Here is a 13,836-nt window from a genome sequence, read left to right as displayed (position 1 = left end):
ACAATAAATTTTAGATAAATTGGAGGTGTAATTTTTGTTGATGGGTTTGCCCCAACCCCATGAGTTGCACAAAGAGTAGTTATCAAAGCAGGAAACCCCAAAGAACCTTTTGACTTCTGATTAACTTATAATCTAAGAAACTTACATATTTCATGATAAATAATCTTAGCAACATCAACACAATAATTTATTTTTTAAGAGGCAATAGAGAAGATGACACTTGGGAATATTAAGGTGTAACACAGGACCAATGGACACCATGTTAGCTAACACGAATACCATCCAAACTTGAGATAGGGTCTTCATGTGTTTCCTTAAAGTTTTCTATGGTTTCCCAATTGGGCTTATTTTATAGGAGTGATTGACTAAACAAATTTCCCTATCCACTTCATCATCATTAAAGCCATATGTTTTAACTCTCAGTTGGTGATAAGTACAATCATCATCTCCTCTCAGTTGCAAAGAATCTCCCAAAAAGGCAATGATAGAATCTCTATCAAAGGGCACCCATTTTCCTCTTAGTCTTGATCTCATTTCCTAAGCTCCTTCACCTCCTGTCCAAGCATTGACATAGAATTCATTGACTACCTCAGGATCATGTGCTTAGAGGATAAAAAACTGGATAACATTTCTTTACTCAAATCAAAGTTGAAAGTACATGTACAAGAGATTCCTATTTATAGGAGAAAGTCTTTCAAAACCTCTCAAATTAGAGTGTGACAAGTGTCACCTCCTTATTAGTGCAAATCCTATCCAATGGGAGGGTGACAAGTGGCATATGTTCATTGGAGGAAAATTCTATCCATTGAAGAGAGGACACGTGGACCTTCATGCCATCCTTGCCTATTTTCCTATTTACATATCCCTTTTCCTATTTTACACTCTACTCTCTTTTCTATTTGCACCCTACTCTACTAGGCCCAAAATACAAGGCCCCAAAATAATTTCTAACTACTCTATATAGTTTACAAGGTTAAGAAGAAGAAAAAACTCTTCAATTTATGAGTGTTCCTCTCCAATAAAGCACGATATTTGTCTATCTTCTTAGCCAAAAGTTTCGAGGCTGAATGATTTCCATCACTTACTTGGTATAAAATGTCTTCTTTGTAAAAGATCATGGAGACGATAAATTTATCTTTTGACAATCTAGCATTCTTCTAGAATATCCTTACTAGTTTTGGGTGGATCGTTTGTGGTAGGAAGAAACTGTTAGAATTAGAGGGCAAAACAAGAGGGGGTGAATTGTTTTTGAAATATTTTCGCAAAGATTGAAGGTAAAGTGAAAAGTTGTGAAAAGTCAATCAATTGAATTTTTTTTTCAACCAATAAAAAAACTATTTTAAGTTTGATTCCAGAAAATCGACTAGTTGTTTTCACAAAACAACTGGTTTTTTATACTAGCAGAATTGAAAAACAATGTTAAAATAATTTTTGAGTGTAGGGATAGAGAGAATCACGTAAGATGTTTATATTGGTTCACTCTTAACCCAGAGCTACATTCAGTCCTCAACTAACCACTGAGAATTCACTATGTGATCAACCTTAGATTACAAAACACACACCAAGAGTGATTATCTTGAACCCTTCAAGAACACAAACCACTCTTTGGCAAACAACACAGTTTCCAGAAACACCTTTTGAAACTGGCTCACACAAGAACAAACATAAATAAAATGTTCAAGGAAGAAAGGAATATAATACACTTGGGGAAAATCAAAGATTAAAGTTTAGAATTGCAAGACCCTATCCTATTCCACACTTGAGATGATCCAAAAGCCTTTTGAAATCTTGAAAATTGTTTTTGATTGATCTCTTTTTCTTATTTAATGCATAGGAGTGTAAAACAACCTTTTTATACTCCAATCAAATTGTCAAAGTAGTTAAATCAAAAACCAAAAGCTGTTGGAATCATTTAAAACAGATTAAAACCTCTTAACAAAATTCTGTTAAGGTTTTCAGAAAAAACAACCAATTGATTTCTCGAAACAATCGGTTGAATCTGTTTGACTGCAAAGCCAAAACAAAGCTAAGCTTTTCCAAGCCATTTTAAAAACCACTAAGTGTCAAACAACAAGTTGAATCGACATTTCAATAGGTTGAAATTTCACACCCTTTTAGAAAACCCATCTTTTCAAAAAGATTAATATTCAAATGAACTTGGATCATCTTAAGGAGTGAATTAACATTTCAAAGACTATTAGACAACACACACACAACCAACAACAAGGTCTTTAAGCTTTCCCCTTGGATTTGGAGACTCAAAGCACATTGTTCAACAATCTCCCCCTATTTGATTAATACAAATCCCTGGTTTGCTAGTGTTGTAGTGTTTGAACCTGATAAGTCATGGAAAATAGAATATATGCATATACAAAGCATACATAACAGCAGAATAAACCATATTTAAAAAGGCACACACAGATTTGCACATGTATATGCAGAAAACTAGAAAAATAGTGTCAAACCAGTGCTTGTGCAACAGAACTAGGCAGCAGAATCAGTGGTGTATTAGAACTTGGTAGCAATAGTTCTAAACAGATTTGCACACACCACAGAATAACAGAATTACAACACATAAACCCCCAATTTCTCCCCTTATTTGTCTTTACAAATAGGCTAAGAGAATGGATAAAAACAGAATTAAGAAAGATTTTGAGAACCAAGGATACCCAACTCATTTCTTAAGAAGAAAAACCTTTCTCGAGGCAGTGGCTTAGTGAAGATATCTGCAAGTCGCTTTTCAGTTTCAATAAACTGAATTTCACTATCCCCATTGCTCACATGATCCCTTATAAAATGGCAGTGAATCTCAATGTTCTTAGTCCTTGAATGCTGAATTGGATTTTTAGTGAGGTTGATTGCACTTGTATTATCACAAAGCAAGGGTACATTGTTAACCTTCAAGCCAAAGTCTTCTAGTTGTTGTTTGATCCAAAGGATTTGTGCACAACAAATACCAATAGCTATATACTTAGCTTCTGCAGTTGAGAGAGTCACACAAGCTTGCTTCTTGCTATGGCAAGATATGAGGCTTGCTCCAAGAAAATGACATGTGCCACTTATGCTCTTTCTATCTAGCTTGCACCTTTGGCTTAGGAAGATGTCATCCTTTAATTGCTTGACTTGTATCCCTAAGAAGAAGGATAAATCCCCCATCATAGACATTTCAAATTCCCTATACATAGTTGCAACAAATTCTTAAGTGCATCACAAATGGATTTATGTTCAATTTGAGATACAAAAGCCATGTGTTTGCAGTAATTTGAGATAGAATTTCAAGTTGAGACTCCCTTATCAATCTGTCCGATGATGTTGTCCATATAAAGGTCTCTTGTAATTCTCCATTCTTTGGGCTGATCATCCTAATGCAGAATTTCAACAGGTTGTTTCGTAGAATCAACCAGTTGTTTTTCTGGACAAGATTCCAGCTTCTGCAGAATGGTCTTCTGATCATGTTCTTCTACATAATTCTTCACAGAGTTATGTTCTTAGGGTTATTTTCACCAAAGACAACATGAATGGACTCATCCACAGTCATAAGTCTTTTGTTATATACTCTATAAGCATGGCTAGTTAAGGAATAACCAAGAAAAATACCACTATTCATTTTTTCATCAAACTTGAGGGTAAACCTACCACAAAATCTCTTGAAATAATTTATTTAGATGATGCATATGGATGCGTTCTCTCCTTCTATGTCATAACCATGATTCCTCATATTTGGTTAGAAGTCCTCATGTTTGGTTATAAGGCAGCCAATAGATGCAGAATGTGAGATATCAAGTAAATAGACATTGTTGATTCTTTGACCAATCAACAAAACTTCTTGTGATTTCAGCAGGCTTATGTCACACGTGTTGGGCTTGAAGGTTATTTGATAACCTTTGTCACACAGTTGGCTTATGCTTAGGAGGTTATGCTTTAGACCTTCCACAAATAACACATTATTGATCAAGAAGGTGTTCTTGTCTCCAATGGTTCCTCTTCAAGGAATTTTCCCTTTGTTGTTGTCCCCATAAGTCACATGACCTTCTTGCTTAAGGAAAAGATTGACAAACTTGCTTTTATCCCCTGTCATGTGCTTAGAGAAACCACTTTCCAGGTACCACAAGTGCTTATTTGCCATCAAAGAACCCTGCAAGAAACAAGATCAAGGAGCAAGATTTGGTCCCCTTATGAGTTTGGGTCCAATGATGTTAGTAAGAACCTTAGGAACCCATTTCAAAATACCTTTGGGAACAAAAAACCTTCTTACTTTGTATAATCTAACAGTAGGGCCCATTTTCATGCAATAAAAGCACGTTTCAACCGGTTGTTTCGAAAAAATTATCAGTTGTTTTTCAAAAAAACGGGAAAAGGGTTTTGATTGGCCTTTGAACATTTCATATTCTTGAATCAGAGCATGCTTCCTTGCTCTCTTCACATCAGTGGTGCCTTCATGGGTAACCTCAAGGATGTCCCACATCCTTTTGCAGAAGCACATTGTGAGACCCTGAAAAACTCGTCAGAATTCAAAGCATAGGTGATGATGTTTTTGGAAATGCAATCATATTGAGCTCTTTTACTTTCACTCTCAGTCCATTGGGATCAAGATTTTTCAATGAAAACATCATCTTTTTCAAATTTGGGTACAACATATAGATTCCTCTATCAATTAATTCAACAAAGATTTTCATTCTAACATTCCAAAATTGATAGTTCAGTCCACAAAAACAATGACCTATTTATAAAAGCCCCTTCCTCAAAGGGTAGTTTTTCAGCCATTTAAAAAGGTTTTAGGATCGAAAACTTGAGTGACTTTCAAGAACTCAGCTCCTGATGCCAATTGTTAGAATTAGAGGGCTAAACAAGAGGGGGTGAACTCTTTTTGAAAGATTTTCACAAAGATTGAAGGTAGAGTGAAAAGTTTTTAAGAGTCAATCAATTAAAAATTATGTTCAACCAATAAAAAACTGTTTTATGTTTGATTCTAGAAAATCAACAAGTTGTTTTCACGAAACAATCGGTTGTTTATACAAATAGAATTTAAAGACAATGTTAAAATAGTTTATGAGTGTAGGGATAGAAAGAATCACACAAGATGTTTATACTGGTTTACTCTTAACCAAGAGCTACATCCAGTCCTAAGCTAATGATACAATCCTAGTAGCCAAGTAGATGACCAAGGACTCAAGAGACAATTCACAATGTGATCAGACATCTTATCATTTAAGACAAGGTCCCACCAAATACCAGAAGGACCTCAATTGAAGAAGAACTGGGCATAAACCAGAACATCAAATGTTCTTTCTTCTAGTCTTTTTACAAGACAAAGATGTTGTAAATAAATTAGGCTCACTTTAGGGGTCCAAATAGAAGAATAAGCTAGAGTAAGTTTACATAGCATACATAGGAGTGTACTTAGCAAAATGAGCTTGTGCCAAGCCCACTTTTCATGACACATGCACCTAGATATATGGTTTTAACCTAACTTCTAGAAGCTAGGCCTAAGGTGCGGTTTTGACCATGGTCAACACCCTAGGCAACCCCTCTTCCCTCCCATTCTACCCTTCACTCATCTTGCCCTCCAAGTAACTCCTTCCTATATGAAGGGTGCCTTCCTCCATGTATGAGACATTGAAATGGAATAGTAAAGAAACTTTGCAGGAGTAATTTTGTGAGACTTGTGAGCTCTCATTTTTTGGGTCTTATCTTGGGTGGGTAACATCTCAAGTGGCGGCTCTTTGCACCATTGATCTTGGAGTCCTCTGTTCTCCAAGTGGCGTGACATCTTTCTTTCTTCCATAAGCTCTCTTCAACTATTCCTTTTTTTAATCTTTCTTTGTGCCCTCCATTTCCATTCCTCTTTATACTTTCATATTTTTCTCTTAAATTTTTGGTTATCGTTGCCTTATTATCTTCAATTCCACACCATTGCATCATTGTCAGCATTTAATTGTGTTTTTCTCTTTGCCCTCTAGAAGTGAACCTTACACTTACTTGACCACTTGGTTAAGTTCGTGTCCAATGGAGATCTTATTTGGGTTCTCACCTTACATTTCTAAAAATAAAAAATCATAAACAAAGAGCAACCACTAAAAATATGCAATCCTAAAATCAACTCACATCATGTGGTATTCAGAGCATGGTTTTAATTGTGCTTATCTTTGTTGAGTTGATTTCTGCCTTTAATTTTCAGCACATTTTAATTCTTGTTGATGATGTTATAGCCTTAATTCGATTCATTCTAAACAAATTAGTTTTTACAATTTGTGAGGGTCGTTCTAGATCTATACGAAATTCTTTTTATCTTCAAGCAATTTAAATTTTGCCTTTTAATTCCTTTTCATTTATAATTCCGCTTTTTATTCATTAAGCACTTTAATTTTGCTTTTGAATTTTTTTTTTGTCAATTTTTTTTCCTTACCTCTTTTGTTTGAGTCTTATGTTCTTAGTGTTCTAGGAATCTTAATTCCTTTCTACTTATTTTGATTTTAATTGTGAAGAGTTAAAAACAAATTAGAAGTTATTTGAGTAGTGGTTGATTTAATTCCAAACATAGAATGCAAGTGTTCCTATGATTTGAATCCAAACCCAACATCTTTTTTTTTTTCGAAAATTGAAAAGTGAAATGAAAAAAAAAATGTTTGCAAAAAGGATATGGAACTTTTGGATCCATAAAAACAAAACTGAGAGCATTCACATTTCAACTTTCACTTTACAAATTACTAAAGAGGATTCTAAGTATATGGAAAATTGTGTTCATACTTGTGGAATTTAATCCTTCTTGCTTTAACAATTTCTATGGACATCCAAACCTTCAAAATTAAAGTTGAAGTAAGTTTCTTTGAGTCTTTTTTTTGAGTGTTTTTCTTGTTTGTCTTCTCTAAAGTTTTGTCACTATCTTTTTTCCCATTTGGTTTAACTTTCTTTCTTTTAAGCTTTGCTTGCTTGTCTTTTAAATCTTTCTTAAGTTTTGTTGCGGTGATCTTTGGTGAACAAGTGTAAGAGCTTTGCCATCTTTCACTTGAAGTGTTTACCACCAAGTGTAAACCTTGTTTTTAGACTGCAAATCTTTCTTGAGTGCATTACAATTTTTCCTCCTTTACTAAATAGCTGAGTGATACAAGTGAGTAAGTGGATAAGATTGTTATTTTTCACTAATTGTTTGTTTTTTTTGTGTGAAAATTATGGCTCATTTGTCTTCAGGTGAATCTTCAAAGCCACAATCTTCTCAAAAGGCATATCTTTTGGGAGAGCTTGCGGACACTAAGAGGACTTTGGCCCAAAAAGAAGAGGAAATGAGGCAATTAGTGGAAAGGTTGCAAAGATTAGAAGAGGCTCAAGAGAGACAAACTAGAGAAAAGAGATGGGAATCGAGAAGATGTACTAGAAGTGACACACATTATGGGATTCAAGAAGAAGATCAAGATTTGAGAGTGCATAACTTTAAAGAGAGGCGCCATCAACACCCACCACCAAAGCCTTCTTTTCCTTTTATTAAATTACCTAGTTTTAGATGGGAAAGTGATCGCAATTAGTATTTAGGATGGGAAGCTAAAAAAGAATAAGTCTTTAATGTGTATGAGGTTCAAGAGGACCAAAAGGTTAAGTTAACTTCCCTAGAATTTTTAGATTATGCCATGCAGTGGTGACATAAAGTTTTAATGGACATTGGTTTGAGCAAGAGGTCAGTTGTGGTCTCTTGGTATGATTTCAAGGAACGCATGCGTGCACGGTTTGTTCCTCCTTACTATAGGAATGAACAAACACAAAATAGTCTAGTCTAAACAGATATGCACTGTATATCAGATTTCAAAATTAGCAGAACCTGCATAAGAACAGTCGATAATAATACAAAGATAACCGGTTGAAAAAATGTAAACCAGAAAGCAGCAGTTTTAAAACTCCAAAACTAAAAGCAGTTTAACATAATTGAGAACATTACAGCTCCCAACAACCTTTCTCCCCCTATTTGTCTCATGAAATAAACAAATCAAAAGAAGACATAACTAAGATAAAGCATGTATTTCAAGAATTCCCAATGCATTTCGTAGAGAATAGTACCTATCCTTGGATAAAGGTTTGGTGAAGATATCAGCAAGTTGTCTTTCTGTGGAAACGAACTTGATTTCACAATCTCCATTAGTTATATGATCACAAATGAAGTGGTGTCTTATTTCAATGTGCTTTGTCCTTGAGTGTTGGATATGATTCTTTGTCAAGTTAATGGCACTTGTGTTGTCACATAGAAGAGGAACTTTGCTAATCTTTAATCCAAAATCTTCAAGTTGTTGTTTGATCCATAGAATCTGTGCACAACAGCTACCAACGACTATATATTCAGCTTCAACAGTGGATAAAGCTACACACGCTTGCTTATTACTATGCCATGAAATGAGGCTTGATCCAAGCAAGTGGCATGTTCCACTTGTACTCTTCCTATCTAATTTGCAACCTGTAAAGTCCGAATTAGAATAACCTACCAAATGTATAGGAGAGAGAGATACCATAAGCCCATGGATATTGTGCCTTTTAGATATTTCAGGATCCTCTTTGTAGCTTTGAGATATGATTCCTTGGGGCAGGACTGGAATCTAGCACAAAGACACACAACAAACATAATGTATGGTCTTCTTGCAGTTAGATAAAAGAAGAGAACCTATTAAACCCCTATACATGGTTTGATTAACCTCTGGTCCATCGGCCTCTAAATAGCAATTTGTTGACATTGGAGTTGTTGCTGCTTTACATGCTTCCATCATGAACTTCTTAAGGATGTCTTTGCAATACTTTGATTGGCATATGAAGATTTCTTCTTTGGACTGTTTAACTTGTAGACCGAGAAAGAATGAGAGCTCTCCCATCATTGACATTTCGAACTCCCCCTGCATAGCTTTGACAAAGTCCTCACAAAGTTTTACATTAGACGAGCCAAACACAATATCATCTACGTATATTTGTACTAAAATAATATCAGTTCCAACTTTCTTAATGAACAAAGTCTTATCTACCTTACCTCTTTCATACTCATGAGATAAAAGAAAAAGACTTAGCCTTTCATTCCATTGATGCAAAGCTTGTTTGAGGCCATACAATGCTTTCTTAAGCTTGTATACATACTCTGGATGCTTATGATCTTCAAAGCCAGGTGGTTGTGAGACATATATCTCCTTATTCACGATTCCATTGAGAAATGCACTTTTCACATCCATCTGAAACAATTTGAAACCACTCATACAAGCAAAAGCTAATAACACTCTTACCACTTCCAACCTAGCAACAGGTGTGAAGGTTTCATCATAATCGATTCCTTCTACTTGATTGTATCCTTTGGCCACGAGTCTCGCTTTGTTTCTTGTAATGATGCCTGAGTCATCATATTTGTTTTTAAACACCCACTTGGTACCTATCACATTCATTTGATTGGTTTTTGGAACAAGAGTCCAGACTTCATTCCTTACAAACTACTTAAGTTCTGCCATATGCCTTCTGGTGGAAACTTCTTTGTGGATTTGACCTATGATGTTGTCAATAGACAGATCCCTAGGAACCTTCCAGTCTTTTGGCAGATCCTCCTGCTGCAGATTTTCAATCGGTTGAATTTTTGTGTTGCTGTCAAGATTCTTTAAAAAGATGTTTTGATCTTCCTCATCTGTATTGATCTTAGCTGCAACCTGTTCACAATTGTTAGTCTCATAAAAAATAACATGAATAGACTCCTCAACAGTCATAAGCTTTTTATTGAAGACCCTATAAGCATGGCTATTAAGAGAGTAACCAATAAAGATACCTTTATCGGACTTAGCATCAAACTTACCTAAGCTTTCTTTGCCATTGTTAGGGATATAACACTTACAAGCAAAGACTTTTAGGTGGCTCACGTTTAGCTTTCTCCCATTCAGCAACTCATAAGGAGTTTTCTTCAGAATAGGTTGAATTAATCATGTAGCAGGCAGTGTTCACAGCATCAGCCCAGAAGCATTTTGGTAGGCCATAGTCATTTAGGATAGTCCTTGCAAGCTCTTCTAGAGACCTGTTCTTTCTCTCCACCACACCATTGTGTTGGGGTGTTCTTGGTGCAGAGAAGTTATGAGAAATCCCTAACTTATTGCAGAGGCTAATGATCATTTTGAAACTCCCCTCCATGATCACTTCTTATTGATCCTCTGTTGCTGCAACATGTATTCTGAAGTTTCCTTGCAAGCTTCTTAAATTCTAAATATGCTTCCTTCTTTGTGTGTAGAAAAAGTGTCCAAGTGTACATGGAAAAGTCATCTACAACAACAAGACCGTATAGATTTCCTCCAAGACTCATAGTCCTAGAAGGATCGAAAAGATCCATGTGCAAAAGTTCAAGGGGTTTTGAAGTTGAAACACCGTTTTTCAAAGAAAAAGATTTTCTAGTTTGTTTCCCCCTTTGACATGCTTCACACACATGTTCTTTTTCAAATTTGAGTTTGGGTAAGCCATAGACAAGTTCATTTGATACAAGCTTATTTAAATGATTCATACGAATATGAGCAAACTTTCTATGCCAAAGCCATGATTCCTCATGCTTTGATAGAAAACAACCTATTGAAGAATGACTAGATATATCAAGCATATAAATGTTGTTAGATCTCTTACCAATGAGAAGAACATCCTTTGAATTATGAATTGGTACTAAAGGTCACTTGATAACCTCTATCACATAGCTGACTAATGCTGAGCAAGATGTGCTTCAAACCTTCAACATAGAGCACATCATGAATAAGCAAACTACTTTCGTTACCTATTGTACCTTTGCCAAGAATTTTTCTCTTGTTATTGTCACTGTAGGTTACATGACCATCTGGTTTGAGAGAAATGCTGATGAACCTGGATGCATCACCTGTCATATGTTTTGAACAACCACTATCTAGATACCATAGGTGTTGTTTTCTCTCCAAACAACCGTACAAAAGAAACAAAATCAAGTTGCTAGATCTGGTCCCCTTGTGAATTTGGGTCCATAGGTGTTAATGTATTTCCAATAATCATGAGGCTCCTTAGGAACCCATTTCAGAATACCCTTAATGATATGATATCAATAACATGATAGAGATATAATATGAACATGTTATGGATTCACAAGAGTTGGAATATGATTAGGCACTTTTTAAGAATTGAAAGAGAATGAGGTTGAAGTTGAAAATGTTCAAAGACATATTAGCTCATCATCCTTTTTACCTCAAAGGATTACAAGGAGCAAAGCTAAAGAGTTAGGAAGTAGGATTCAAATGTTTTCTCTTTTTGTAGTTTCTTTTGTATAAAATTTAAAATACAAAGTAGTGTTTAGGAATGTGCTAAAGAGGGAAACCTAAGACACCTCTTGTGTATAGCATCTATAGGCGTTAGCTTTAGGAAAAATCTAGAAGTTGCCTCTTCACTCTCCATTTTAGGCGCTAGAAGTGGAAGAGTTATAGGCTACCTTGTAAAGCTTCTCTTGTAAGCTTCTTTGTAGTAAGTGACCGGTCCTTTCTCCTATAAAAGGAGGGCTTGAGTCTTTGAAATGATAGAATTAATTGTTGAGTAAAGAACCTCTCCCAAATTGGTGAGTGAATTGAGAGAGACTTGTGTCTTCTACTCTTCTAGTCTTATCTTGAGTGCATTCTTGGACTCTCAAGTGGCGGCAACTACACTCATCTTGAAGCCTTTCATCCTTCAAGTGGCGTGCACATATCCAAGAGCTACAACCACATAAGTTTCCTAGTTCTTTTCATCTTCTTCATCCATTTCCATTTCAAAACAAACTCTTAAACATGTCTTTGTTGTTTCTAGTCATTTCAATCGGTAGAACTTGCTTATTTTGTGTTTTCATTTGGTAGTTCCTTCTAGTTTGTTGATCTTGTGGTTTTTGTTGTGTTTCCTTGTGTTTTAATCGGTTCATTTGTGATCTTTTGTGTTTTAATCGGTTCATATGCCATATTATGGGTTTCTATATGAGTTTGGCTTGGTTACTTATTTTTTGGTGAGTTCTTGATGGTTAAGAACATTGATCCAATTCTTAAAAAGTGCCTAATCATATTCCAACTCTTGTGAATCCATAACATGTTCATATTATATCTCTATCATGTTATTGATATCATATCATGTGGTATCATGAGTCTTAGGTTTGTTCTTGTGTATGTTTGAGTTGTTTTAGCTCTTTTAATTCAAGAACTTTACATTCTTGTTGTTACCTTTCTGTTTTAGGTTTATTTTTGAGTATTTCTTGTTGTTTTCTTGTTCTTATTACATTTTGTTTATTTCATTTTGATTTTTGAATCCTTATAAGTTTTGTCAAAGTCATGTTTCTCCAAAAATGTTATCAATTCTTTGTAGTCATTTTGTTCGTAATTTTGGTGTCTTGATTTTGTTTTGAGTACAGATTTATGTGTTTGTTTTTTTTATCCTTTGGTGCTTTTTCTTTTTAGTTTTGAGTTCATACTTGTGTAATAGACCTATACAAGTTCTTAAACATCACTTCTATTATGTCTTTTGAAGTTCTTAATTCTGTTTTTCATTCTAGTTAGGTTTTCTCTGTTTTCTTGAAAACGTGCTGACTGTTTCGATTTATTGCAATTTATTTGCTTACTGGAAATTTATGAAATTATGGATTTGAGTTCGTGAAAGTGTTATAAAAAAGTAGAAAAAAGAAGTACATCAAAATTCCAAGTACAAAAATAATGATAAATGAAATACGTCCAGTGTGTAACTCTAGCACAAAAAATACGGTAATCTGGCAGTGATTTTGCAAAATTTATCACAATTAATTGGCTTACTGTTTTTGTGTAATTCCAGTGCCATTGTTGAGATAAGATCTCTTTCTGTGGTTTAAATTTCATAATCCAGTTTGCATTATACAGTTCCAGATAAATCTGTAAAGTCACGCACAGTTTATAAAAAAAAATAAAATTCCAGTAGTTCTGTTTTTGTTTTCTTCATCTATTCTAGTGCTTTTCTTTAGGTTTCTTTTGTGTGCCATCATTTAATTGAGTACCTTATTTTTCTTGCTTGTCTTTTCTTCACTATTCTTTGAGTTTGTCATATATCTTGTATTCCTTTTGATATAGCCTTTCTTGTTTACACATTTTCTTGCTTAAGTTTTGTGGTGTATTGACTTTGAGAAAGAGTGCTTTTGCTTTGACATATTTCATTTGAGAGTTACAAGACCTCAAGAGCAGATTGGTTGAGGGAAGTATTCTTTCTTGGAGTGACTTGAGTGACTTTTAATTTTCAGTACATCCCTATAATTGTTCCATTTGCTAACCTTGTTTTTTCTTAATATTGTTTGCTATTGTGTTTGTTGTTTTCTTTGTCCAATGGATACATATTCAAGTGCTGAATCTTCCAAACCACATTCTACTCATAAGGCTTATGTTCTTAATGAGTTAAAAGAAGCAAAACAGGCCCTTGCTCTCAAAGATGAAGCTATGCAAAAGTCGGAAGATAGATTAGCAATCAAAGATGATGTAATGCTAAAATTGGAGAGATTAGCAAAACTTGAATTGAAGCACGAAAGATCCTCACATTCCTTCCATGGAAGACATCATTCTCCTAGACATTCTTCCAAAGATTCTTCCAATGCTCACGGCCATGGAGAAGATTATAGAAGAAGGAGGCATCACCATCATTCTCATGGAGAGAGCCATCACCGTGAACAAAGACATCACCAAGAAGCAAAGCCTCAACTTCCTTTTGTAAAAGTACCTAGCTTTAGTGGTGATAGTGATCCTAATATGTATTTAGATTGGGAGGCTTAATGTGAACAAATTTTTAAAGCCTATGAGGTCAATGATGACCAAAAGGTGAAAATAGCCTCTTTAGAATTCATAGATTATGCCATGAAATGGT

Source organism: Phaseolus vulgaris, chromosome 2 (genome assembly GCF_000499845.2).
Source record: "Phaseolus vulgaris cultivar G19833 chromosome 2, P. vulgaris v2.0, whole genome shotgun sequence".
NCBI classification, from domain to species: Eukaryota; Viridiplantae; Streptophyta; class Magnoliopsida; order Fabales; family Fabaceae; genus Phaseolus; species Phaseolus vulgaris.
This window is presented reverse-complemented; position numbering follows the sequence as displayed.